This window comes from Vigna angularis, chromosome 3 (genome assembly GCF_016808095.1).
Source record: "Vigna angularis cultivar LongXiaoDou No.4 chromosome 3, ASM1680809v1, whole genome shotgun sequence".
NCBI lineage: Eukaryota > Viridiplantae > Streptophyta > Magnoliopsida > Fabales > Fabaceae > Vigna > Vigna angularis.
In genome coordinates, this window is record NC_068972.1 from 34296016 (window position 1) to 34323407 (window position 27392).

At 33.8% G+C, this 27392-nt stretch overlaps 2 long non-coding RNA genes across 7 annotated transcripts; one reads left to right on the forward strand and one right to left on the reverse strand.

The window, feature by feature from the left end:
- The first annotated feature begins 1614 nt into the window (after positions 1 to 1614).
- LOC108324050 (uncharacterized) lies at positions 1615 to 12727 on the forward strand. Of its 4 annotated transcripts, none has more exons than XR_008247636.1 (4): positions 1615 to 1755; positions 2283 to 2759; positions 4992 to 9931; positions 12596 to 12727. It is a non-coding gene; the product is annotated as an uncharacterized LOC108324050 (long non-coding RNA). The 4 variants fall into 4 exon arrangements; XR_008247637.1 differs by lacking the exon at positions 12596 to 12727 and having other exon boundaries at positions 4992 to 7741; positions 8329 to 9638; XR_008247635.1 differs by lacking the exon at positions 12596 to 12727 and having other exon boundaries at positions 4992 to 5211; positions 8329 to 9638.
- LOC108324049 (uncharacterized) lies at positions 4916 to 12603 on the reverse strand. Of its 3 annotated transcripts, XR_008247639.1 has the most exons (5): positions 12396 to 12603; positions 11744 to 11887; positions 11151 to 11328; positions 10633 to 10726; positions 4916 to 5148 (listed from the first exon to the last, which is right to left on the reverse strand). It is a non-coding gene; the product is annotated as an uncharacterized LOC108324049 (long non-coding RNA). The 3 variants fall into 3 exon arrangements; XR_001831747.2 differs by lacking the exon at positions 4916 to 5148 and having other exon boundaries at positions 10272 to 10726; XR_008247638.1 differs by lacking the exon at positions 4916 to 5148 and having other exon boundaries at positions 10272 to 10726; positions 11151 to 11366.
- Positions 12728 to 27392: the final 14665 nt, after the last annotated feature.

Here is a 27392-nt window from a genome sequence, read left to right on the forward strand (position 1 = left end):
ATGAAAGGAGACCACCCACAGAACTAGAAACAGAATCAGAGATAAAGAGTTTATGAACACATGCAAACCGAACCGTGTTTGCATGTACCAGAAAATGCAGAAATTCACGAGAATTTGAGGAACAACACTTACCCGCTCTAAACAAGAAATTTATTCGGGGAATAGGAAGCTTGTGATGCCAGGATCACTCAGGTGTCCCTTGATTACTGAACAAATGAACTATGGGTGAAGAAATCTAGAGAGAAGGGAGAGGAAAATTAGGAAATAATGATTCTAGAGAGATAAACAGTTTTAAGATAATGAACTCAGTGTTTAGAAATTTCTAATTATACTGTTGATGTATTTCAACATTAAAAACTCAGTTCAGTTATTTTAATACCTCTATCTACTTTATTATCCTATTTTCTGTGTCTTTACTGCCTTTGCATTTGGAGATCGGAATTGAGTTTTTGGAGAGCTAAATTCCAATCTCATTGTGGCTTTTGGTTGCTTTTTCCTTTGCAATTCGGTTTTTTCAGAAGACCGGTGTTTGGAAATGGGATCTGTGAATTATTATGTGCACGGGGAGAAGGAATACGAAAATAAAACAAAACAAAAAAATAAAGTAGAATTAAAAATAATATATTTGCTCTAAAAATTAATTTAAGAAAATTAGTTAAAGTTAGAATAAATGTTAATTGATTTGAAAGAGGAAAGAAAATAAAAAAATTATGTTAGGTGGAATATAATTTGGTTTGTGTTAAAAATATAAATAGTTTTAAATTTTAAAAATAGATTTTTTTTAAAAAAAATTGTTATTTTTATTATAACTGGTAGAAAAAATTGAATGGGTTTTGAACAATGTAGTAGTTAATATAAAATTTTATTTAAAAGAATTAATTAAAATTGTGGAGAATAAATTTTAATTCGTTTAAGATAGTAGAGAAATTAAAAAATTAAATAAGGTGAAATATAACTTGGTATCGTAGAAAACCATTTTTTTAAAATTTAAAATATGAGAAAAAATAAAAATGTTTGTGAATATTTATTGTTATTGATAAATAAAACATTGAAAAGATTTTAAAAGATTGAATAATATACATAAAATGAATAAAAATATATGCCGTAAATTTTAGATTTGCGTTGAAAAATCAAATGATGATATACAAATTAAGTTTCGATACACACCCCCTTTAGGTTGAGGTATAGACATCTCGAGCGTGATGTAGAATTAATGGAATGGTTCCGATAGCGGCGCAATAACAGGTAGAAAAAGAAGAATGCCCACATAAAACTCGTTAGGATAGGCTCTAACCATGACTCTGATACCATATTAGAAAGTAAGCTTGAAGCCTAACTCAACCCCACAAAACCACTTGTAAGGTGAGGTTTGCATCTCACTTATATATTTTAATTTGACCTTATCTTTAATCAATGTGGAACTTCCAACAATGTCAACAATATGAATTTTTAAGTTTAGATGAGTTAAAAAATAATCTTGACCAATATCAATCATTTATAATAATTTTACATTTTATATTAAAATAAGCCCATAGTCACTGTGACTGAGGCCCAATGGCTTATGGCCCAAAAGCGAAAAGTAATACTTTCGCTCGAAGCTACCCTCGTGTTAGATGATTGGTGATACTAGAGGCTGTGAGACATGCGAGAGAAAAGAAACACAGACGATCTCCATGGCAATTCACCAACAGAGCTCGGAGCGGCGGTTACTAGACAAAAAAGGGAAACGAAAAGAAAGGAGACGTTGTAATAGAGGTAAGAAAAAAATATAGAACGTTTCTTTTATCTTTTATTGTATGAAGTGTATTTTTCTGATACTTTCTTTTCTATTACAAAGAAAAAGGCTGGAACCTGGTTATATAGGGTTCCGATAAAAGGTAGAGAAAGAGGGATTAATTAGAATCCCTAACACAAAATTAAATTTCCAAAACTAAAAATCCTAAAACATTGAATGTTGCTTTTAGTTTGTTAGTTTGGTATGAAGCTGTTGTAAAACCTGTAAAGTCTTTTTTCGAAAGCAACATATGAACGTTGCTTTGCTGTGGTCAAATCTTTCTCTGTAAGGTTTGGGATTTGGATTTGTAGTGAATGATTTTAGTTAAAATCGTAAGGGGTGAATTTTTCCGCAAACCCATGGGCCATTCCTCGTCTCTTTTTTACTCTATAAAGAATGCATTTGTGTCATTCGAAAATTTAGAATATTTCTTTTGGAGCCCTCTTTCTCACAGTTAGTGCCTTGAGCTTTTCTCCTGACGTTTTTTTATTCTCTCTTCTTTTTCCAGCGAAGCAACCTGAAACACGTTTTGGCAGCACTGTTAATGTGACCCAGCATGCTTCCCGTGATCCAGCTGACTTCGCCTCCAAGCTCGTCTTTTATTTTGAATTTTTGGAGGGAATTTAGCTCAGAATTGAGGCCCTTCTTCACCTATAAATAAGAGGATCTTCCTTTTCTATTTTCTCACTTTTGAGCTTAGTGAAATGCTGCAAAAATTGTTTTCCAGACCTATTGCTCTTGAGTCACTCCTTCTCTTCACTTTCTCTACCCTTTCCTCTAGCTTCTTTCCATAGTAGGAAGGCCTTCTGAGCCGAGAGATCTCTACACACACTCCTTCCATTAAAAACACACCAAAACACCATTTATCTACTTCCATTCCGCTGTACTTTCCTGTCTTGTTGTTTGGAGTTGCAACCTGTGAGTTCCAGGCCTGGCAAGCTTCCATCAGTTAATCTCTACAAGTGTGAACCATAGGACTTACCAGGTAATCAATTATTTACATGTACTGAGCTTTTACACATAACATGTTTTCATTATAGATATCTCATGCATATATATACATACATATATATATATATATATATGTAAACATACATACATACATATGGTGTTAGCTTTTAGTCTTTTTGTTTGATCTTGAAGTTTTGTTTTCTACTGAAGAATTGAAGTGGTTTGGAGCTGGAATGTGAAAAGAAGGTTCTGTTTTTTTCTTGGGGCTGTTTGTCAGCGATGAAGGGATTGGAGGGGGATTTTGTCCTTTGGTGAAATGAAAAAGCATATCAAACACATATCTGCTGCCCTTTCTCCTCATCTCGTTCTCTCCCAGTGGGATATGCACCCCTACGCAGAACCTGTTCGATGGAAGGCTCGTGAAGGGAAGGTCTGTGGTGGTGGAGGCAATTAGGGTAGGTGGAAGAACTGATACTGCCTCGATTCTAAGAGAACCGAGTCGAATCGTAGATATTGCTTCGGTTAAAGAGAACCGAGGCAAATCCTACTAACCTTCTACCTCGCCTGTATATGTCTCGGTTTCCAAACCGATGTCTATGACCGAAAATAACCAATGTTTATTCCTTTAACTCTACTAGTGATGATGAAGCATAAAATTTAACCTCATGAGGAGAATTTTTATGAACGATCCCAATTTTTATTTTTATTACTTATAATAACAATGATTTTGTAAAACTTAACATAAAACACAATTTCTTAAAAAAGTGGCACGTACTTAGAAGTGATATGCTTATGATATTTATTCAGTATGATCAAACACATACTTGCTTTTTTGTCAAGTATATTTTCTACTTTATCATAAAATGCTCTACACTTTGTTTAGCTCATTATTCTATTAACTATTAATTCCTCTCGAATCTGACTTTGTTTCAAAATTTTGGAAAATATGCATTTTATCATTTCATAACAAAATATGTATGGACTTTGTAAAGTACAATGATAGAACATGTATGGAAAGATTATAGTACATGTTGTGGTTCTGCAATACCAAACTCAGAAGAAATTATCACAATCATAGAGGGATAATTCCAACTTATGTAAGTTATCTTCATTGTCCTAATTAATTTGTAGTAAAAATTTAATTAACTAATTTTATATTATTTTTCTTTCTTGAAGTATTTTTCTACTTGTAGATGTCAACAATATCATGACAATCAAATCATTGAAGTTAGAGAAGATTGGTGATTACATTTAATTAGTATATGTTATAGGTTATGTTACGGTGATGTACATGTTTATAGGTACTGATAGGATATATAAGTTATGGTTGTCATGTTTATAGGATTTTGAAATATTATTGTATCAATAGTTTTTATTTATATTAATGAACATTTGTTTTGAGACCTTTGTCTTTCTCATATTGTTTTTAATATCTTATATTTTTTTATATAATAAAACCAATAGATAGCACAAGTTTGTACATAATAAAGTCAATAAATTATATTTTCTTTTAATTTTTTTTTTTAAAAAATTAGACCAATAGCACTTGTTTAAATAAGCGCTATCTATTGTTAGACAACAATAGATAGCGTTTTTTTAGAAGCGCTATCTATTAATAGATAGTTGTCATAGATAGCACTTAAAAAGCGCTATCTATGATAAAAAAAAAATGTGATATCTATACACTTTTTTGTAGTAATGTATGCTTACATGTTATAAGAGCATATGAGAACATGATTGTGTAGATTGTTGTGTTGTTCATTGCATTTTACTGTGTTATATATTTGATTTTATACATGAATACATGACACATGTTTTTAGATGAAAAACCACAAGCACTAATGTTGAACTTGAAAATGTGTGGCAAAACAACAGTTTGAAATCGATTACATTATGCGGTGAGAGTTTTTCAAAAAGAAAAGTTTTCAAAACTTTGCATAACACTATTACATAAACGATTGCATGTGATATGTATTCGATTAAGTTTGTTATTGTTTTGAAATCTGTTAATGTTTGATATAACAGTTACAACGACTATATTTTTAAATATGTTGACCAAACATTAAATGTTATTCGACTGCATTAATTGTTAATTCAGTTAAGTGCTTTGACTTTCATTATCTGTTATAACTGAATTGGTGTATTCGACTACATTAATAACAAATTCGATTATGTTGCGACTGATACGAGTTCATCTATATATTGACGTGAATTTGATTTCTGTAAGAAGACTTTATGATTCTAACATTTTCATATTCTTTTACAGAAAAGTGCAAAGCTTACAGAAAAAGAAAGAGGTCCAAGAAACTAGTTTGACAATAGTGATAAACTAGGTGTGATTTCTTGAAGAGCAAGATTGTTGAGTTTTCAAAGTCTGATTTCAACTCCTGCTCCAACGCACACTCCTCCCCCTCTGCTCACACCTAAAAGGTGATCATTACAAGAGAAAAACCGAACAGAAACATGGACAAAACAGGAAAATAAGGGTAAGCTAATGTAATTTAATTATGCAAACATACATACATTTCGTACAAGTACAACCAATGCAGAACCAAACACTACAACATACCAAAACAAATATAGGTAAGCAAATATAAATTGAACACTATACTTCATGCATAAATCGAACACCTGACTTAACCATTCAGATTTTATGAATAATCATCAGAATATCAGGATGAACTTCATGGATTTCATTGTCCATATTCATACTTCCCACTTCAATACACATTTCACTGAGACATTCCTCCTTAGAATTCTCTTCCACATTACTTGAAACATATGCCTTATTTGAATTTCAATATAATTTCTCATACACAATAGATCAATACAACTATCTCAAGCAATCAGAGTCAAACAGTGAAATTAACATTTAAAGTCCAAATAATCATTCATAGAAGAAAACCGAACGACAACAACACAACCCCTGAGTACGACCGAACGAAAACTCACTATTTATGACAAAACCGAACACCATTACAAAATTGTATACCAATACATGACCGAACGCTAGTACTAAACAAAATACTAGCACGAAATCGAGTGTTATACCCTAAGATGAATGCCTATAGTTTAGTCTGAAGACCTATAACTTAAACTTAACGCATTTAAGCTTAATGCTAGTACGGGACCGAGTACTACCAAGAACGATCACTAGTACGAAATCGAGCACTACCAAGAACGAGCGCTAGTACAGGACCGCGCACTACCAAGAACGAGCGCTAGTACGAGATCGAGTGCTAACACTAGCATAACTGCTAGTACAAGACCGAGCGCTAACACTAGCATAACTACTAGTACACAACCGAGCACTAACACTATCATAACTACTAGCACACGACCGAGCGCTAACACCAGCATAACTACTAGTACACGACCGAGCGCTAACACTAGCATAACTACTAGTACACGACCGAGGGTTAGCACTGGCACTACTAATAACGAACGATAATACCAACCCGAAGACTGTCGAGTTAAAAAACGAGTACTTTTAAAACTGAACATCAATACTAAACCGAACAACACTTAGCCAGAATATCACTACGAAACCGAATACCGCTCAACCCGATTACCTGACCTGACCGAGCGTTCAATAACGAGCGTTCAATAACAAGCGCTCGACTTTCTACATAATTTTGCAGAACTTCTCAACCAGTTCACAAGTCTCAGCCATACACAAAAATCAAGCCAACATCAAATTATCCACACATGCACACGTCCAACCAACAATTTCAAACATAAACAAACATAATTAAATTACTAGCTTCCCTTACCTCTTAACTGGATCAAAACTCACAATTGCAGAAAATCACTCACCACCAAAAATCTTAGAAACCTAAGGTTCACTGATTGATGAAAAATATACCAACCACAAGACCAAAAATGTGATCAGAATTTTAAGAAAAGAAGATGATAGACACATGCAACCAGAAACATGGCTTGAATGTGCCAGAAAACAGAATTTCTAAGAAGAAGAACTTACCAGCTCAAACAACCACTTAATCGGTTCGAAAGAAAACTCTTGATACTAGGAGGGCTCAAGCACCACCTGATTGATGATCAGATGAAGAGAACGTGTGAAGTTCTAGAGAGAATTTAGAAAGTTGGCAAAGAGATAGTGCATACAGAAAGTGGAACGTGATTTGAAATTTTCATTTAAATACTATCGTCAAAACTGAACGGTGCACTCTCTTACATACACCTGTCTTCCACTAACCTACTTAAATTTTCTCAGTCCTCACAAAAAGTCAGAATTCAGATCAGAAAGAATTAATCTACATGATGATGGTTTCTTGAATTCAATAGGCAAAGGTCCTTTGAATCTTGTGATTAACAGTTTTCATGAGCCTATCAAGACAGGAATATCAAGGAGTCCAAATCAAGAGGAGAAAAGATAGATCAACATCTTGAAACCTGCTGATGAAACTATAGAAAGCTCAAAGGATGAAGAAACTGATCTTATGGCTGAAAGGTTTTCTAAATTCGTGTTCTGTAAAAAAGAAACTAACTTGAATCTTGCAGGAAATAAAGAGCACTTTAGAAAAAAAGATGAAGATGTTGCTTCTTCCAGTACTGTATGTGAAACAGAAGGAAGTTCACTCAAATTGAAGCAAAGACTAGAAAAAGAACATGAAGGCAGAGATGAACACCAACCCACTAAAGGACAATATGTTGATTCATTAAGTGTGGAAATGTCTACTAGAGCAACTCTTTACAGACCAAAGACTAACTTTGAAAGACATATGGTCGAGCAAATGCAAACACTGGTCAATCCACCTACACATCCAAGCTTGACAAAATGGATCAAGAGATTGTTGCACTCTAGAAGCTAATTGGGAATCAAAATTTGGGTGATGAAAGAGTAGCAATAGATGATGAGATTGAGGAAGATGATGGAGATGATGGCAGTAAAGAAAAAGAAAGAGAGCAAGAGGAAACAGACTTCTGCTTGATGGAAAAATCTACAATATTTGAAAGCAGCGTGAGTAGTGATGAATCTAAATGCACCGAAAATAGGTACTATCAACTACTTGATATTTTTGAAGAATTGTATGATGAAGCTATGAAATTGCAACACTTAATCATCAAGTTTAGAAAGGAAAACAAGAGGCTCAAAAATAGATTAGAGGTTCTTGATAATGAAAATGATAGTTTGAAATCAAAGCTAGAATCTCTAGAGAATATATCTCAAAACACTATGCATGTGAACAAGAAGTGTGATTAAGAGTGTGAAATATGTCCAAGAAAATTGGAAAGAATTAAATTTCTTATGAAAACTTTATCAAAATTCACACTAGGCAGTTCAAATCTTGATGCTCTTCTTGGTTCACAAAGGATTGTGTTGAATAGAGAAGGAATAGGATATGTCGGTAAAAGTAATAGATTTAGAACTAGAAGGTTTATTGACATAAGCAAACCCTCTTCAATTTTCTGTTTCTACTGCAACCAGTTAAGCCATGCATCAAATTCATGTTATTACAAAAATTGTGGAATTCCTAAAGGAAAGTTTAAATGGATTCCTAAGGAACCAATAAAATCTTCTAACATGAAAGGACCCAAATTCAAATGGATACTTGCATCAAAACCTTTAAACTATTTTACAGGAGATTGAAAGGAATGGAAAAGGACCGGACTCAAGATGATGCATAAAGCTGAAGCAAATCTCACAATTTAAAGTGATATTGTCATCTTGAGAGTCATCAAAAGTGGTAACAAGCTGTAAATTTGATAAAATGTGTATCATTTGTGTTCTACATAATCATTTTGATGTATGTGTTGTGTGCTTGTCGCTTGATTTGAAGAGATAGTGTGAAAATATGCTTTGCAAAATTTAATATGTTATGTTAAAAACATAATTTGTTAAATCTGCTCCAAAGAGAGTTTCTTTTCTGTTTCAAACAGTTTTAACCTCATCTCTTAATCAATTGTTAAAAACTATTTTGGATGATTATGTTGATTCCAATATCTTCATATCTAAATGCTTTGTGATTTGGATAAATGCATTGAATGACTATATTGATCATGCTCTAAATGTTAAAACTAATATTTCACTTGGTGACACGATTCAATGATCATAGTCTTTCTTTTTTCATACATTACAAAACTGCGGATTCATATCATGATTATTGGATATTAACATTGCAAAATGTTGAGAAGGATATCTTTGCAGGTATTGATGTGAGTGATACAGGTCTATATACATGAACTTTGATTCTTAATTATATCTTCAAATTTTAATAGATTAAACAAATTACATAATCGATTAAGTCTGTCAGATTTTTTTAAATTTAAGATGTTAAAGCATTAAACACTTGTCTTACATGTTCTTACTTGCTTTCAAATGATTTCTATGATACTAAACAAGTTTCAAATGTTCTAATACACATGTTTAGCACAAGTTTTAAAATCATAGGATGCATAGAGCTCAAAATTGATTTGAAAATCATCATTCTTTTTATATGTATATTTGTGTACCACAGTGCTTTGATACTATTCTGATTAAACTGGAATCATATTTTTTACTGCACTATATTTGATATATCTTTGTTCTTTGTGTATAATACTCTTTGATACATACACATTGCACATGATACATGAGTACTGAAATATGTATTTGATATCAAAACTAGGTTCATGACAAAATCAAGCATTAATTACTCTGATACAAGTTATTGAACCTGTTGTATGAATGCAAATTTGTTATTCTCACTGTCATATACTTCATTGCATATTCATACTCATTTGATATTTCAAATTGCATCACAACCACTGTGTTTTACTGGACTAACACTCAACATCATTGAGAAAAGTTGTGTTATGTAGGATTATTGCTGTAATGATCTTATATATGTTATTGAACACATTCACTCAGCAGGATTTTAATCGATTAGACTATAATCAAAATCGATTTTAAAATGCTTGTATGCGAATAAACTACTGATTACTGTTACATTCATACATCTGCATACTCACATTTTAACTGTGATATTTCCTGTATATTATTGATTCTAAAATACTTGATCCACTACAAAAAAAAAGGTTATTTAGTGGAGTTTTTTTTTTCGATTTATGGGTATTTTTACCCTTTGCAAAGTAAATTGTAGGGTTTTTCCAAACCGCCATAGTTTGAGTCGCCACAACTTATCTACGGGGATTTTTCGCAACTCCTAATATCATAATCAATTTGCGGAGGTTTTTCTACAAAGGGTAAAAACCTCCTCTATTCCTGACTATTATTTTATGGGAGTTGTTAAGCTCCTTTATTTTCAACTATTTGATTAAAAAAATATCTGTATTTTTTACACTATTTTTTAAGTTTAATATATGTCATTCAATTTAACAATTATACGGTGGAAGTTGTAACCTTCCTCATTTGTATTATTTAATTTGAAGTTTATTAATTTATTTTGCTAGTATTATTTAATTTATGTCATCATTTGAGGTATTTATATTTTTGGGTCAAAATTATTTATTTGTAACAATATTAAACATATTAATGTAACAAAAGACATCACAAATTGATATAATTTCATTGTCAAAATCATCATAGTAACATAAAATCAATTTAAAATAAAATCATCTTTACAACTTAATCAATAAGTACTCAAAATTCATAATAAACTAAATATAGTTTTATCCTAAAAAGAATATCATAAACTCCCTAAATTTTACTTCCACTATATGATTGTCTTGTACTTAAAAAAGACTCGAGTTCATTTGAATCACCATCTTGTTGAAATAATAAAACAAAAATTAATAAAATAAATAATGATAATTATACTCATACAATCTTGCAATACTAGAAAGCAAGCGACAGACAAACAAAAAATATATTTGTTAAGATAACCAATGGATTTACAGTGACAAAGTATAAAAGTTAAACTAAAATTTAGAATGAAGAAACTTACTTGTGAGTGGGTGGGAGAATAAGAATCGGCGGATTGATCTATAATCTTCTCAACAGGGCGTTGTAACTCAAGTAAGGAATATGGCTATTGAATGCTGTAAAAGTTACATTAATTTTAAAAAAATTAATACACAAGAAGTAATGAATACAATATTATATTCCAAAAAGAATACAATACAAGCATAAGAGACGTTGAAGTAATGAATACAATATTAACAATACAAGAAGTAATGAATACAATATTAACAATACAAGCATAAGAGACGTTGAAGTAATGAATACAATATTATATTCCAAAAAGAATACAATACAATATTGTAAGCAAATAATACAATATTATATTCGAAAAAGAATATATCTAAATAAAATGGACGCATAAACACTAAATAAAAATAATAAAAAAACTTTCCTCACAAACCAAACCAACAACCTACCGATTCCATCAGATCACGTATTTCTACATCTTTAAGGGTAAAACTAACCAAGGTAGAAAAAATTATATCAAGCATTAGGATATACCAGAAATTTTGAAACTTCAGTGTATTTTCTTCTTTCCAAGGGTCAGATGTTAAATTTTTGAAGCCACAGAGCAACCAGTACATGCACAATTAACATCATTTTTTTGACTAGATAATAAATCCATCTCATGTATTGGGTTTTTTGAGTCATCAGTGTTTGGCTTCAACGCACTCCACACCTGCAAATTGTAGTAATTTTCAACATAGCATAGATGACCTACAAGAATTGGCACTCAAAATCAACCTTTGCATCCAACCAATGAAAGTAAGGAAAATTTAACAAAATTATTACAATCCGCGCTTATCTACAATTTATGCAACAAACCAATAACGTTGTTGACCTAATCAACTTTTACTATAAGCAAGAATACCTTTAGCTACTTATTATAGTTTATGAAGACCTAATAAATTTGCATCGTAAAACTGGTAGGCATCATCACATTAGCCTTTAAAACTAAAAGAATATTAGCAAATGATGTAGCTAATAATTATATAAAATCAATTTAAACAATATAGGTCAGCACCTTCTTCTACCTATATTAAACAATTTCTGAAATTAATTATGTATTATAAATTATAAAGGTTGGTTCTTACTAGGGAGTTACGTGGATCTTCATAATACCATCAATTTACAAAATCTGCAAAGAGGCCCTCAGTTGCCATCATGAATACTAGCATAGCATTCAGTCCTATCCATTCCAAGAACAAAAATGGAGTTCGGAGCCCCAAAACATCAATCTGTTTTAAAATTAACAATCACAATCACAGATAGAACCAATTTAGATATAAACTGAGATCATTATTTTATAAATAACCCAAAACAAAACTAAAAATCAAATAATATAAAGTTTGAATGAAGTTCTTAACAAGTTTAGAAATTAAAAGCTGCAACTTCATTTGAAGAGAGAAATTTGATTGAGTTTATCTATTTATACTTCGTAAAACTTTGTAATAAATATACTTCACACATGATGCAACTATGATTAGCAAGTGATACTCTATGTAAACAACATAACACAATAACAGAGTAAATAGTAAAGACATTCACATCATGATAAATATGAACAAGTTGCAATCTCCATCAATGAGTAATGGATTACACAAAGGAAACACAAACATTGCAAAATGAATTCATTTGATAGAGCAACATTGTAAAAGACTCTATGAATGATTCTAACAAATCTGAGAAATGACACAAACTTCACCAATTATTAACAAGACCACAAAACTAAGTCTCAAATCTCACCTTTCCTAACCCAAACCTTATAGTTTTTATACCTCTTCCGCTGATGAGAATCACGAACGGCCATATTCATTTCCCCTGATTTTCCCTTCTCTTCTCCATTTTTTGAGTTAATCGATAAAACCCTAAAACTCTCTTATTCCTTTTCTTGTGTTGTTCTTCTATAACCTTCTCCATTTGCTTCTCTCTCTCTTTCGTGTTAGCTATACAATAACAGGAGAGTAAGAGGACTGAACATCGCTGGAGGAGTCGACAGTGATAGCAGCTTGGACGAGCTTCCATTGGAGTTCATTGGAGGAGTCGAAACTAAAAACTCGTAGTGAGCGAAATGGAAGGACAAAAAAAGAAAGGAAGAAAGATAATGCGATGATTATGAGAAGCTTCAACAAGGAAGAACGATTGCGAAACTTTGAGAGGAGGAAGGGAGTGGGAAATTTGGGAGGGAAGAAGAAGAGTCGAAAATTTTGGAGGTACAAATGATTTTGGAATTGGGAAAAAAATTAAGTGTAAAATATAAAGAGGGAAGATATATAAAAAAAAAATAGGAAAAGAAAGAGAAAATTTATTATAATATGAAGATACTATAAACCGCTCAGATAAAGAATTAAAACCCCCCACTATCATTGACATTTGGTTTGATAGCCTCTTGGTTTCACTTTCGTTGTCTAATCTTAATTTTGTTCACATTTTTAGAAGTATTTGGAATATATTCACATTTAGATAAATTTTTCTCTAATTTAACCCTTTCGTTAAGTATCAGTAAACGGAGTTAATGCATTAATGATATGGCACCAGTTATGTGAAACGTGTTATTATATTGATTTTGTAAATAATGACGTGTAAGGAAGTAATAGAGAATATGAACCCTATATTAAGTTAGGGTTTTATAATTTGGGGGAAATCTGACTTTGGGCATAGATAAAACCAATTAGGGTCTTCTCCTTTGTGTTGCGAACACGATACAGTGGGTGTTCTTCTTCAAATTTGTCTTGTTCTCTTTCTTTTATTGTTCTTTAGCATTTGGATGTTAGTGTTGTCTGTTGGCAATAGAGTGGTGCTTCGTGTTTCACAAGTTGGTGTTCCGTCGTTGGCAGTTGGTTGGCGAAGTGGTTCGTGGTTGTCTCATTTTGGGGTTCCTTCTTGTGTCAATGTCTTTGAATCAAGGATGTTCGTCTTGCTCATGGGGGAGCTCTCGTGGTGGTACATCCAGAGGATTCCTTGGAAGGAAAATATGCCATTGTGGGGAGGTTGCTGTGTAGAGAGTGGCAAAAACAGCTAAGAATGAGGGGAAACAATTTTGGGGCTGCCCTAATTACAAGTTTAATTTTTGTGATAAATTGTTCTGGTTATTAATGAAATGTTAATGAAGTAAATACTTTGAGCAGCGGACAAGAAATGAAGAACTTAAAGGATGCAATTTATTTAAATGGTGTATTGAAGATAATGTAGATGACGGTGGCAGTACTATTGCTAGGAAAAGGAGGAAGATTAATAGCTTGGAGAAATCTGTGATGGGTTTTCAGAGAAAGGAGATGTTGATTTGGATGCTATGTTTTATGGGGTTGATTAACATCATCCTTCTTTGTATTTTGTTTAAAAGTCCATGATGTGTTGTAGTAGTCAGTTGTTGTGAAGAGCACTTTGGCCATATTGTAATATGATGTTTTCAAATCAATGAGAAATCTGAATTTGTGCATCTGAATTTATTGTTTGAATGTACATTTTGTTTGATATATAGAAGATAAGGTAATTGAACTTTAGATTGAAATGACAGTAAAATGAGAAAGTGGTGTGTCAGTATTATTGAACGTCCAATAAATTTATGGATTGTGATGTGCTCTGGACAAAAGCAACACCAAATCAAAAACTTCATTGTAATCACATAACATTTAGGTAAGTGACATGTAATCCTCACTGATAAAGATCAATGTAAGTTACATTTAGTCCTCACTGTCAAAGATGAGTACCTGTAACATGAGTATACATCACAACAAAGAAAAATGTCCCTGTAATCACATGCACATGGAATAAAAATCATTGATAGTGACATGATAATAATCATCCAATTTGGTATCACAATTCTGAATAATCATCCAATTCTGAAATTGGAAATCAAATGCACATCCAAAAGAGAAATTGTCACAACTTACAAAATACCCAATTCAAAATGAAGTTCAAACTACATGTCAATGTTTACAAAGTAGCCAATACTGAGTTGTACCAAACAAAAGCTAAACTTGTCAAACAAAAGCTAAACTTAAGCTAAACTTGTCAAAATACATCTGAGTGTTCTAAATAACTTTTAAAGTCCTGGTGTAGTTGGCTGGCTTGGTGGTTGCTGACTTGGTCCAGTAGTTGGTTGGCTTTCTTGTTCCTGACTTGGTCCTATAGTTGGCTGACTTTCAGGTTGATGACTTGGTCCTGGACATTGTGGGCAAGTATTTCTTTTATGACCAACCTGCTTACATATGGAACATCTCTTACGAGTTCCATTTTGTTTTAGCTGTGTGTCATCCTTCTTTAGCTCCCAAGTCTCTTCTCTTCTTTTTTGGTCTACTAGGTAACACCCTTTTAGGTGGAGGCAAAACATCAGGATGAGAAGTCATTTCCCATAGGTGATGACCGTTGACAGGGTATATCATTGGAATGTATGTTTTTTGGTATGTTACCCTTCTAAACCAATTTGAGACGTAGTCTTCTCCATTGATGTTCAAAAATTTCATGGCAGCTAGTGCATGACAACATGAGATTCCTATTAAAGTCCACTTTCTGCAACTGCATTCCACTTTATCTAAGTCAACCACATACTTCTCATCAATTATTGAAGTGTGTTTGACCTCAAAAATTTTCATACCTGACCAACTACAACCAAACAAATTAAAATTAGTATTTGAAGTAAAAATGTTAAAACATCATCATGAAGTCCAGATTCTAATGTGGTGATGTTCACATACCTAGGTATCCAAAATTTCGTCATGTGCAATTCCTTTTCAAATCTTTTTTAACCTTTGGGCAAAGACAACCTTCAAATTTTGTTATTTTATGTCTATTTGTTGCCCATCTCTTCATGATGTAGATACGAATGTCTTCCATCATTGTGATGATGGGTTTGCCTCTTGCATGTACTATGACACTGTTAAAAGCTTATGACATATTATTGACTAATGTGTCACACACAGCTTTACCCGTAAACCTTGAATGTGACCAATATCTAATTAAACAAATTTGAAGTCAAATATATCAACACAGAATTTGAAATAAAGTACTTATAAAAAACTGAGTTGCAAACAACCAAGTTTTTAACATACCTTGGTGGAATTGCTAGCAAGTGTTTAAAGGCATCTGGATTGACATCTTTAATTTCTCTCATCACTGTCTCCCATGCTTGAGGGTGTGTTGATGATGCTGCTTTCCATAATAGACGTCTTAGAATATGACCAGGAAATTTCTTCCTAAAATTTGCATAAATGTGGAGCACACAAAATCTGTTCTCCACACCAGGTAGAAGTTCTTGTAATGTTGACACAAGTCCCTATCAAAGTAAAAAGATGAAGCTATAGAACTTATAATACAACACATGAAGGTTTCAAAGTTATAATACAAGACATGGGCAACATTACTCACTTTTTGTTGATCTGAAATATATGTGATTGTTGAATAAAGCTCCTGGCCACCAAGATCATCAATAAGCAATTCTAAAAACCACTGCCAACTGTTCTTATTCTCCACCTCAACAACAGCATATGCAAAGGACACATTTGCTCATTCCCATCTCTTGCAACCACAGTTAACAACTCACCTCCATATTTTCCTTTTAGGAAACAACCATCTAAACCTATAATAGGCCTACAAGACACGAAGTTGTCCTTACAGCCCTTCAAACACACATACATTCTCTTGAAAATTCTATTGTCCTCATTAGGTTCAACCTTAAGTTTGACAGTTGAACCAGGATTAGACCGAAGCAACTTGTTTGCATAGTCATAGAGTCTTCTATATTGTTCTTTAAAATCACCTTCTATTTGCTTAAAAGCCATTACTTTTTCCCCACACGTTGTAGACCGAGAAACACCAATGTTCCACTTCTTAGAAACTTTGTTTTGGAGGTTATATAGATTAATATTTGGATTCTCTTTTATACTCGTCTCTAACCTCCCACTCAACCATTTTGAAGTCATTAATCGGATGTTAAATTCCTACTGCATGTGTGCATGTCTATACTCTTCCTTAGCTACCATGTATTTTCAGATGCCTTATATGCACAGTATGCATACCATGGACATTTTTCTTTTGCACCAGAACATCTCACACATACCCTTCTTTTGTCATTTTTATAAACTTTTAATTTCCTTCCATTCTCTACTCCATACGTTCTTATAGCTTTTGTAAAATCTTTTTTGTCAAGGAAATACGTACCCACTTCCCATTTATATTGTTCCATACTTTTGGGCATTGAAAAAATCTCAAAATCCATGTAACCATCTCTATCATCATCTGTGTTGTCACTTTCAACAATGTTGTTCAAACTCTCAGATTCCCAATCACTTTCGGATAAACCCCTAGGTCCACCATTTTCTACTTGGTTAGTAGGTTCAAATATAACACATTCCACTTCATCTTCATCCTCATTCAAGACATCCTCTTCGGACCCATTCCAACTTGTAACATCATACCCATCAACTTCTACATCAGCCTGACCCTGTCCCTCAACATCATTACTATATACCTCAGCCACTCCCTCTACCTGAACTTGTACATCACCCTCTACATCAGTCACTACCTCAACTTCAACTTATACCTCACCTTCTACCACCTTATCTACATCAGCAACTGCCTCAACATGAACTTCTACTTCATCTTCTACCACCTCTTCTACATCAGCCACTGCCTCAACTTGAACTTCTACCTCATCTTCTACCACCTTATCTAAATCAGCCAATGCCTCAACTTCAACTTCTATCTCAACTTCTACTTTTACTTCAGCCTCTACCTCAGGCTCTACATGACACACTCCCTCAACCTCTACTTCACCAACTGCTTGAACCTCTGCTTCACCCACTGCCTGAACCTCAGCTTCACTAACCTCTCCCTCAACTTCCTTTTCAGCCCCCTCTATCTCAACTTCTACTTCACCAATATGTCTCTCAATTTCTTGTTGAGAAGAGTATTCCAACTCTACAAGATACTGAGGCTCAGAGACCATGTGTACAACATAAATGTGAGCTTGACCACTAAACATAGCAATATTGACTACATGACATGCACCTTTGTCATCTGATAACAGTTCCAAACAATCTTCTAAAACAGGACCACAACCCAAATAATACCACAACTTCTTTACATTCCTATAACCCTTCTCCTTAAGAATGGTTAATATTTCAAAATAACTCCAACAATCTCGATCAATTTTTAAAGTTGTGGTTTGACCATAGTGGTATCTGAATGTCCCATTATTCTCAAATTTTCTCGCATGGTGAAAGACGATTTCAACGTCTGAGTTGGCCATCTAAACTAATATAAAAAATGTTTATAGTTAATCTATGCTTAACCCAAATGTTATCTACCCAAAAAACAACTAAAACAAAGCAAAAGAACAATTACAACAATAAACAAATTTTGTCCACACAATAGTAAGGGGGACCCACAACCACAATGCTGCAACACTGTTCATAGCACATGCGCAGATAATGGGGGATAGTAAACAGAAAAAGCATACACAGGTAACACCCTTTTATGGGGGGACCACAGCGACAACAACAAAAGCTAAATTCAAAAGCTACCATAAACGCAACTTGGAATCGCGCTTTTTGTAATACCCACCAACATGATTTCTAAAAATGCGAGTCCAAATCCAACGTACAACGATCTCTACACGATCTCTGTCTTCACAATGTAACCCAAGTGCGACAACGACTCTATCTTCTCTCGCAGAAATCCAATTGCCCTCAACTCGCATAAATGACCCCTAAATCACATTTGCCCCAAATTATAAAACCCTAACTTAATTAATCATATTCTCTGTTACTCCCTTACACGTCGTTATTCACAAAATCAATATACTGACACGTTTCACATAACTGATGCCACATCATTAATGCATTAACTCTGTTTGGTGATACTTAACGGAAGGGACACATTAGATGCAAATTTATCTAACTGTGGACATATTCCAAACACTTTTAAAAATGGGGACAAAATTGAGATTAGGCAACGAAAGTGGGGACCAAAGAGGCTATTAAACCTTGACATTTAGACTGTTAAGCATAATTATTTCAAATCATGTCAATTTGCGGAGGTTATAAAAAACCTCCGAAAAAAAAACCTCCACTATATATCTTTTTTTTGTAGTGATTTGTAAAGGTCTTGAAAGGTTTTATAGGAACATTGTTGACCGGAAGGATAAATCTGGAAAATTAGTTCACAGGACAACAATGAAGCTGATTAAGACTGTGCACTAATCGACTGTATTTCAACAAGGGCTTAAAGATTCCAAAAACTGGAATATCTAATATCTTTAACTCTTGATATTTGTGCTATAAACTGTTTTTTACTATCTCTGTTACATGTATTGTAATGATAAAGAAATGAACCTGTTTTTGATGAGTGAAAATTAAATCATTGATGCTTTGATATTAGTGTGACATATCTGATATGCTTAGTTGTTGATATATGTTGTAATGTGCTCTGATACTGATTTTGTATACTGCATTATGTATCTGTAACTTGAGGTGAATACATGCATAATGACAAGGGGAGTACTGCATATCATTCATAAAATTCACATGCCTTCATTTCAAGGGGAGGGATTTTTTTAATTCATGTGAATATCTGTGTAAGGGGGAGCATCATAATCTGCTTAAAATGTTATATTTGATGCATCTCTGTGATTGATAATATGCAAATCAATTACCTTGTACTTACCTTTTTTGCTAATGCCTAAAGGAGGAGAATTTTGATGATTGTGATTGATTGTTTACATGTGCTTAATTGTGCAACATGGTTGATTATCAATCATTGTTGTGCATCATCAAAAAAGGGAGGAGATTGTTGAGACTACTGACATATCAGTAATATCTCTGTTTGTTTTTTATGATGACAACACATAATTGATAACACATGTTTATTCTGTTATATTGTGTTACACTGTGTTACATGTTCTATTGCTTACATGCTATATGTTTTAATCACTATGCAAATCTGTTTAATGCATTGAGAACATGATTGTGTTGACACATTGCATTTCACTGTGCTATATAATTGATTTTATTGATGAATGCATGTCTGATGTTTTATAAAAGGAAAACCACAAGCACTTATGTTGAACTTTTAATCGTGTGGCAAAACAACAGTTTTAAGTTGACTTCATTATGGGGTGAGTCGATTAAAACTCGTGTCTTTGTACAAACCATTTTCAAAGTGTGCTGTGAGATTTTCAAAGTGAAAGTTTTTCAAAACTTTCTTTAACTATGTTATATAGTCAACTACATGCAACCTGCATTCGAGTAAGTTTGTTACAGTTTTGAAATTCTGTTAATGCTTGTATTAAATATTACAACGACTATATTTTTAAATATGTTGACCAAGCTTTTATTGTGATTCGACTGCATTAATTGTAAATTCAATTAACTGCATTGATTGTTGCTAACTGCTTTAACTAAACTATGATATTCGACTACATTAGTAGCAAAGTCTACTAAAATGCATCTGAGATGTGTTTATCTATATATTGACGCGAATTTGAATTCTGTAAGAACTTTTGTGCATTCTAACATTTTCATTTTCATTACATAAAGGTGTGATCTTACAGAGAAGAGGAAAACGCTCCAAGAATCATGATTGAAAGTGTGAATATCAACTTGTGATTTCTTGTGAAGCAAGATTACTGGGATTTCAAAGAGCTGATCAAATCTGCACATAGAGGTGTTGCTGGAAGATCAAAGGTTACAATCTATACAAGATTGGGTTATTTTCCTGTTGTGATTACAGGAAGAAGAATGTGCGACGTTCTTTTCTTTGAGGGGTTTCTCAAAGGTTTGAAGACGGCAGGAGATGGGACATCTTGCTGCTGGTCTTTGTGTGTTGTATGCCTATATTTTGATTAGAGGGTTAGAGAGGTGTTTTATATTTTTGACGTGGAGGTCTCTATAAAAGCCTTGTTGTAGAAACCTTGATCATTATAGTGCATTTGCTTCCTGGTGAGGAAGGACACTGGATGTAGGCTTGGCCGAACCAGTATAAAAAGCAGTGTTTGATTTTTTTATCCCTACACTTTTACTTATTCGACTCTGTATTGCTTTTAATTAACTTTATTTCTGCTGTAGTTAAAAATCTTTTTCTTTGTGTTTCAAGAAAGTTTTTAAAGTCATCTACTTTGCGAAAAAGATTTAAAGAAAACATTGTTTTTGTATTTCACCAATTCACCCCCTCTTGGTGTTGAAAATTAAGCCATTCTATTTTAAGACAATTAAATTTCCGCTGCATTGAAAATCTTTTAACTTGCATTTCAAGAAAAGTATAAAAGGATCTCTTTTGGTGAAAATTTTTTGAAAGTTTTAAATTTTATACTTCACTAATTGACCCTCACTCTTGGTGTGAGAAATTGAGTCATTCTTTTTTAAGAGAATGCACAATTAATGTAATTGATTCTCATTTAATGTTAGTAAAACATATTCAAAAATATGATTGTTAAAGCATTTTTGACTAAGCTGAAAACAGTTGTCAAAAGATAACAAACTTAATTGATTACATAAATGTGTAATCGATTAAGTTTAACACTTAAACAAATTTTGAAAACTTGTTATCTTCAAAAACTCATCACAACACGTTTGAAAATGATATATGCAAAGACACGAGTTTTAATCTCTTCACCAACTAATGTAATCGATTCAAACTTGTTGTTTTGCCACAGTTCAAAACTTAAGCTTTTGTGCTTGTGATTTTCATCACTTAGAAACATACAATATGCATACAAGGATATAATCAGATCATAATCACAGTAGTATGCAAAAGCAACAATATGTCCAACATATGCATTAATTAGCAATAAACATTTATATATCTAAATATGTATTAAACACAGAAAACACATTTTTGTGGTGTCATGACAACGTCTGTGTTGTTACAGTCAATGTGTTGTCATCATAAATAACAAACATAAGATTTGGGTTCAGCACTCACACGGCTCCCTTATCAACAATTTTGATACATTTTAAAATCTTTTATCTCCTGAATTTATTGAGATTTTCTTATATTCTATTTATGAATTTGTTTTCTTCATAATTATTTAAATTTCTAATTTTTTTCCATTCTTTTACAGCCATAGGAAGGCATGATTGAACTATTGGGTTTTGAATCTAAGCCTGTTGGGGTCTTGAATTTTTACACAAGTGTGAGTATGTCATTCAGTGCATTTTCTTGTTTCCTTTGTATTTTTCTAATTATATATTATTTTCATATTTCTTCATTTATTAAATATTATATAAATATCAAGTATTGGTATTTCAAGAAATCCCTTGAGAAAGTATCGGTTGGAAAATCAACTAAGATAGCTAGGCAAGTTGTAGGCTCCCTCGTGCTAGTATTGCTCACCCTTTTCTGATTACTTTTACTATTGTAAAATTGTGTTCGAAGTTCCCACTTGAAAATTAACCTTTTCTGTTACAGTTGAAAGAGATAGAGAAAGGGTTAGAGTGGGAAGGGATTCTTATGGGTTGTGAAAAGGCCATTAGAAGAGGAGGGAGTAAAGCAGCATCAGGAAGCAGCAAAGCTAGGGGATCAATTCGACTTGGCTTTAGTGTTGCCAGATGGGTTCCTTGAGAAGACCAAGGATCGAGGCATGGTGGTCAAGGTCTGGGCACCGCAAGTGGAGGTGCTGAGTCGTGAATCGGGGGGGGGGGGGGTTGTGAGTCACTACAGGAGGAACTCAGTGTTGGAAGGGGTGGTGGCGGGGTGTCGATGGTTGCATGGCCACTGTATGCAAAGCAACATGTGAACAGGGAGGTGGTGGTGTGAGATATGAACGTGGTTGTTGGTGTGAATCAGAGGGTACGAGATGGGTTTGTGAGTGTAGAGGAAGTAGAAAAGAGAGTGAGGGAAGTGATGGAGACAAAGGAGATCAGAGATAGAAGCTTCAAGCTCAAACAAAAGGTGGGAATGCCAATGGGACCAATGAGATTATAACTGGAAACAGTTTCTCAGAACAAAGGTTGCATTTCAGGCGTTCAAAGCAGAAAGAGCAGCAAAAACAACAACATGGGTTCTTGTTCTTTAGAAAATGGCATTTAATTCAATTAGGATGATGAAGTCTTCTTGGCCCGCGAATCCTTGAAATTTGGAAACGAAATTGCCTCGACGAATTTAGAGAGCTAGCTCTCTGTGTTGTGCGCTACTGAAATGGAAGAGAGAAAAAATTGAATTTGGAGAATCGGTGACGACTACAACAGGCAAATGCAAAACATTCATGAGTCATGAACGTGCATTCTTCCTTAGCATTAATTTAGGTAATTAGTTTCATTGCATGTTAGAGGAGCAGAAGAGCAGGAAAAGTGAGAAAGAAGAACAAAAAAAGTTGGAACATTGCAGGAAATGCAGAGGAGAGAGAAGAAAAAGTGCAGGTTCTTTGCCACGTCACCTGGGAGTGAACTCCGTTTATAACAGAAGAGATCTAATTGATACAATTTATACTACTTTGGAATAAAATAAGAGCATTTTTAAAACCGGATACTAAACAGAAATTCACCTCTTAACATGGAAACGAAGTAAGCATTTAAGCCTTTATTTTAGAAACTCTTTTACTTTATTTGGTAATTTACTTTCTGCGTTTTATTTTGTTGTTATCATTTCTATTTCTTGAATCACCACATGTGTCACTTTTCATTTTAGCACATTTCATATACATTTCATCCATAGTTATCGCAGTCTCATTTATAATTTTTGTAAAGAACCAAATAAGAAATATAAAAATATTGACTTGTTATGCAAGATATTCTTGTGAAAATTTAGGTGAGAAAATGATCAAATTCATTGGGCGTGTGGGTAAGATTGATGCACCAAAACAATATCCTTTACATCAAATTAATCATGTGTATCGATACTGAATTGGGAAAACATTTCAATTGAGATTGAAAACCAATGTTTGATAATTTTGTGAAAAAGAACTTACATAAAGACAATTTAGTCGGAAAAAAAGTAGCGAAAATTGATCGAGACTAAAGCTCTTAGAAATACATCAACATTTCTTCTTTTGTTTTATTAACATCAACATTAGCTTCCGATCAAAATCAAACATATTTTTTTCAATCTATGTTAGTAAAAATTGTCCTTCAAACAATATTCTTCAATTTTAGCTTTTAACAAATATAGGATAAGTTATTTTTTATTGATGTCAATGCGATTTTTTCTTCTATCAATCCACCATAATATTAATAATATGAATTTTTAAGCTTACATAAATTAGAAATAATCCTAACTCACTATTCCTATCACGCCCAATATCTTACATCCTTCAACGATCAAGATTTAAGACAATTTACATACTCATTTTATCTTTTATCCTTTAACAAGTTTTTTAAAAACAAAATCATGACAGAACACAAGCTCTAAAAGGAACAATACCTTATATTAAATGTGATTAACCCTAGCGATATTATTCAATGAACTTTAGATTAAAACATTATTATCTATGTTGGGAAAAAACTCCCTATTCTAGTATACCCAATAATATCATATAAAATAATATCACATAAATTAGAAATCGTGACAGAAAAAGTAATTTAAATATTTTTTTCTTCTTCTATTCTTTAAGGTGTTTTTTAAAACTAAAACAATGACATATAGATTCTGAAACGAATAATACTTCATATGAACGATTATTGACTATAATAATAATAATAATGTCACTTGATATATTTAAAATGATAACACCAATATTAATCACAAATAATAAATAAATACTTTTATTTTAATAAATGTAAATCAATGATAGTTTTTCTTCTGTAAGAAATACTTACAAAAATACTCAACTTTATAGATAATTTAAAATATTACAAATCATTATAATTATATATATATATATATATATATATATATATATATATATTTCTTTACAGAAGAGAATGAAAAAAAGTGAAGATGGTTATTTGGTGGGTGAAGATGAGAAAGAATGTTGTTTATGGTAGAAAATAGTGGTAGGGTAGGCCTAGGGAGCATAGTGGTTTAGAGGTCTGCGTGTTGGTGGCGGCCTGGGACGAGAGCGAGGGGTGATGAACTCGATAGGGGCAATAGGAGGTGGTTGCCTCTTTAGCAGGCGACCTGAAGATTCGGGACTAGGACTAGTCTGTTCAGGAAGTGGTGGTGGTGGTGGTGGGTTCAAATCTTGCACAGGCGAACCTTCACCAGTGAACTCGGCAAGTCTTGTAGGGGCGAGGATGGTGAGTATAAGGAACAAAACTAGCGTCCCAGAGTAACCCATCTTCCTTTCATAATTAGGCTTAATACCTGTTTTTGTCCCTCTTTTTAAGGGAAATGTTCACTTTCATCCTACCTTTTTCAAAAAGTTCAATTTGGTCCCACGTTGTGAAAAAAGTGTCCAAGTTAATCATTTTTTGTCACGGCGTTAAATATTTAACGATTCTGCTGCCAGCTAGGAGTGTGGTGTGCAACGTGGCTTTTTACTTGCGTAACGTGGCAGTGACAGTTTAGGGTTTAACTGAGAACGTGGCAGTGAGATCAAAATTGTGATTGTTAGGGTTTGATTTGGTTTGGGTATTTCGAAATTGGTCTCTGAGGATAAGCATTTTGGAGAACCTGCAAATCAAATTTGGGTGAAAGTGAAGGTGAAATCTGCAGAGGATATCGAATTCCGCAAATCAAATCAGGTTAGAGGTTTTTCGAAAATGTTTTCATTGTTGTCGCGTTTGAGGGGGTTTAACTATGGGTGAAAGGTGAAATTGTTTTATGTGGAAAGTTGTCTTCTTTTGATGCATGATAGTGGTCCCATAGGTCTTACTTGAACTAAAATTAGTGGTCCCCTGTTTGCATTTGCAGGGTTCGGGTAGGGATGTCTGATGACATGTTTCGGGTAGTGGTCCACCATGGTGGGACCTTGATCAAAGAAGTCCCCTTTAATTATATAGGGGGAGAGATAACTAATTGGGACGTAGACCCCGATAAATGGTGTTATTTTGGAGTTTTAGGTTCACTTAACGATATGGGATACATGCAAGTAGAAGAATTATATTACAGTGTCCAACATGTTCTACATAAGGTTGATGATGATAAAGGAGCTATGAACATGATAAATGTGGCTAAGTATTTGGGGGAAGTGAACCTGTATGTTGTGCATGGGGTGGAGGAAGCAACTATCTTACAAAATGATGAGAATGAGATTCTTTTGCTATGTGAAGGTCATGCAGAAAGTGGTGAGGATAGTGGCGTAGGAGGAGAAGCACATGTTGAGGGTGGTGAAGAAGGAATGGAAGACGTAGTGGAGGGTGCAGTGGAGGTTAAGAATGAGGATGCACGGGATGTTGAGAATGTAAGTGAAGGATTGGAGGTTCAGAAGGAGGATTTACTGGATGTTGACAATGAGGATTGGTTGGATGTTGAGCATGACGATGCATTGGAGGTTGAGAAGGAGGATTCAGTGTATAATGAGGATGTTCAGCATGAGGATGCAGAAGATGATGAGGTTGCAGTGGCGGTTGAGAATGAGGATGAAGTTGAGAGTGTAAGTGAGGCTGAAATTGAGGTCGAAAGTGAAGAAGAAGTGGAAGTGAACAGTGATGATGCAGCAGGAATGGATGATTTGAGGGGTGATGAATACGTGGATGATGAAGACAGTGAAAAAGAAACCCAACAGTGTAGGGGGTTGTCAGATGATGAGTGGGAGTCTGATAAGCTTTTAACTCCTGAAAATAGTGCAAGTGAGGAGGATGACAATGATGATACAATAGATGTAGGTCCTTTTTCAAAATATGTAAAGCAGAAGTCCATGGCAGATTACAAGTGGGAAGTGGGCACTATTTTTACTGACAGGGAAGAGTTTAAGGATGCTATTAGAAGGTATGCTGTTCATGCTGGGAGGGATCTAAAATTTATGAAAAATGATAACCGTAGGGTGAGGGTGACATGCATGGGTGGCCAAGGTAAGTGCCCATGGCTAGCTTATTGTGGTTATTTGCCATCACGAAAGATTTGGCAATTGAGGAAGATAATTGATACTCATAGTTGTAGTAGACAACTTAATATTAAACTGATGAATGCTAAGTGGTTAAGTCAAGAAATAGATACATCTTTAGTTGAGAATCCTAGTTTAAAGGTGAGTGATATTCGTACTAAAGCATTAAGAAAATGGAATACAAATGTTACAATATCCAAGGCAAGAAGGGCAAAGTTAATTGCCACAAGAATGGTTGAAGGAGATTTCATAGAACAATATAAAAGGGTGTACGACTATGGACATGAGCTGTTGAGGTGTAATCCAGGCTCAACAGTGCAAATTAAAGTTGACTCTCATAATGGTGACCCAATCTTTCAAAGAATGTATGTTTGTCTGAAAGCTTGTAAAGATAGTTTCATAAGTTGTAGGCCCATTATATGTTTAGACGGATGTTTTTTGAAAGGTGTTTACAAGGGGGAGCTGCTCACTGCTGTTGGTAGGGATCCAAACGACCAAATGCTTCCCCTTGCCTATGCAGTAGTAGAAGTGGAGAACAAAGACAGCTGGACATGGTTTTTGCAATTGTTAATTGAAGACCTTGGGGGCAGTGAAGTATGTGGAGGGTGCACATGGATGTCAGACCAGCAGAAGGTATAGGATATGGTTTTTGCAATTTAGTTAATGATTTTGTATACGATATGGTTTTATTACTAAATTTAATTGTGCAGGGGTTAGTCTTAGCTATCCAAGAGCTTTTGCCTCGGGCAGAACAAAGATACTGTTTAAGGCACCTGTATGCAAACTTTAGGAAAAGGTTTGGTGGGCAGGTATTAAAAAATCTG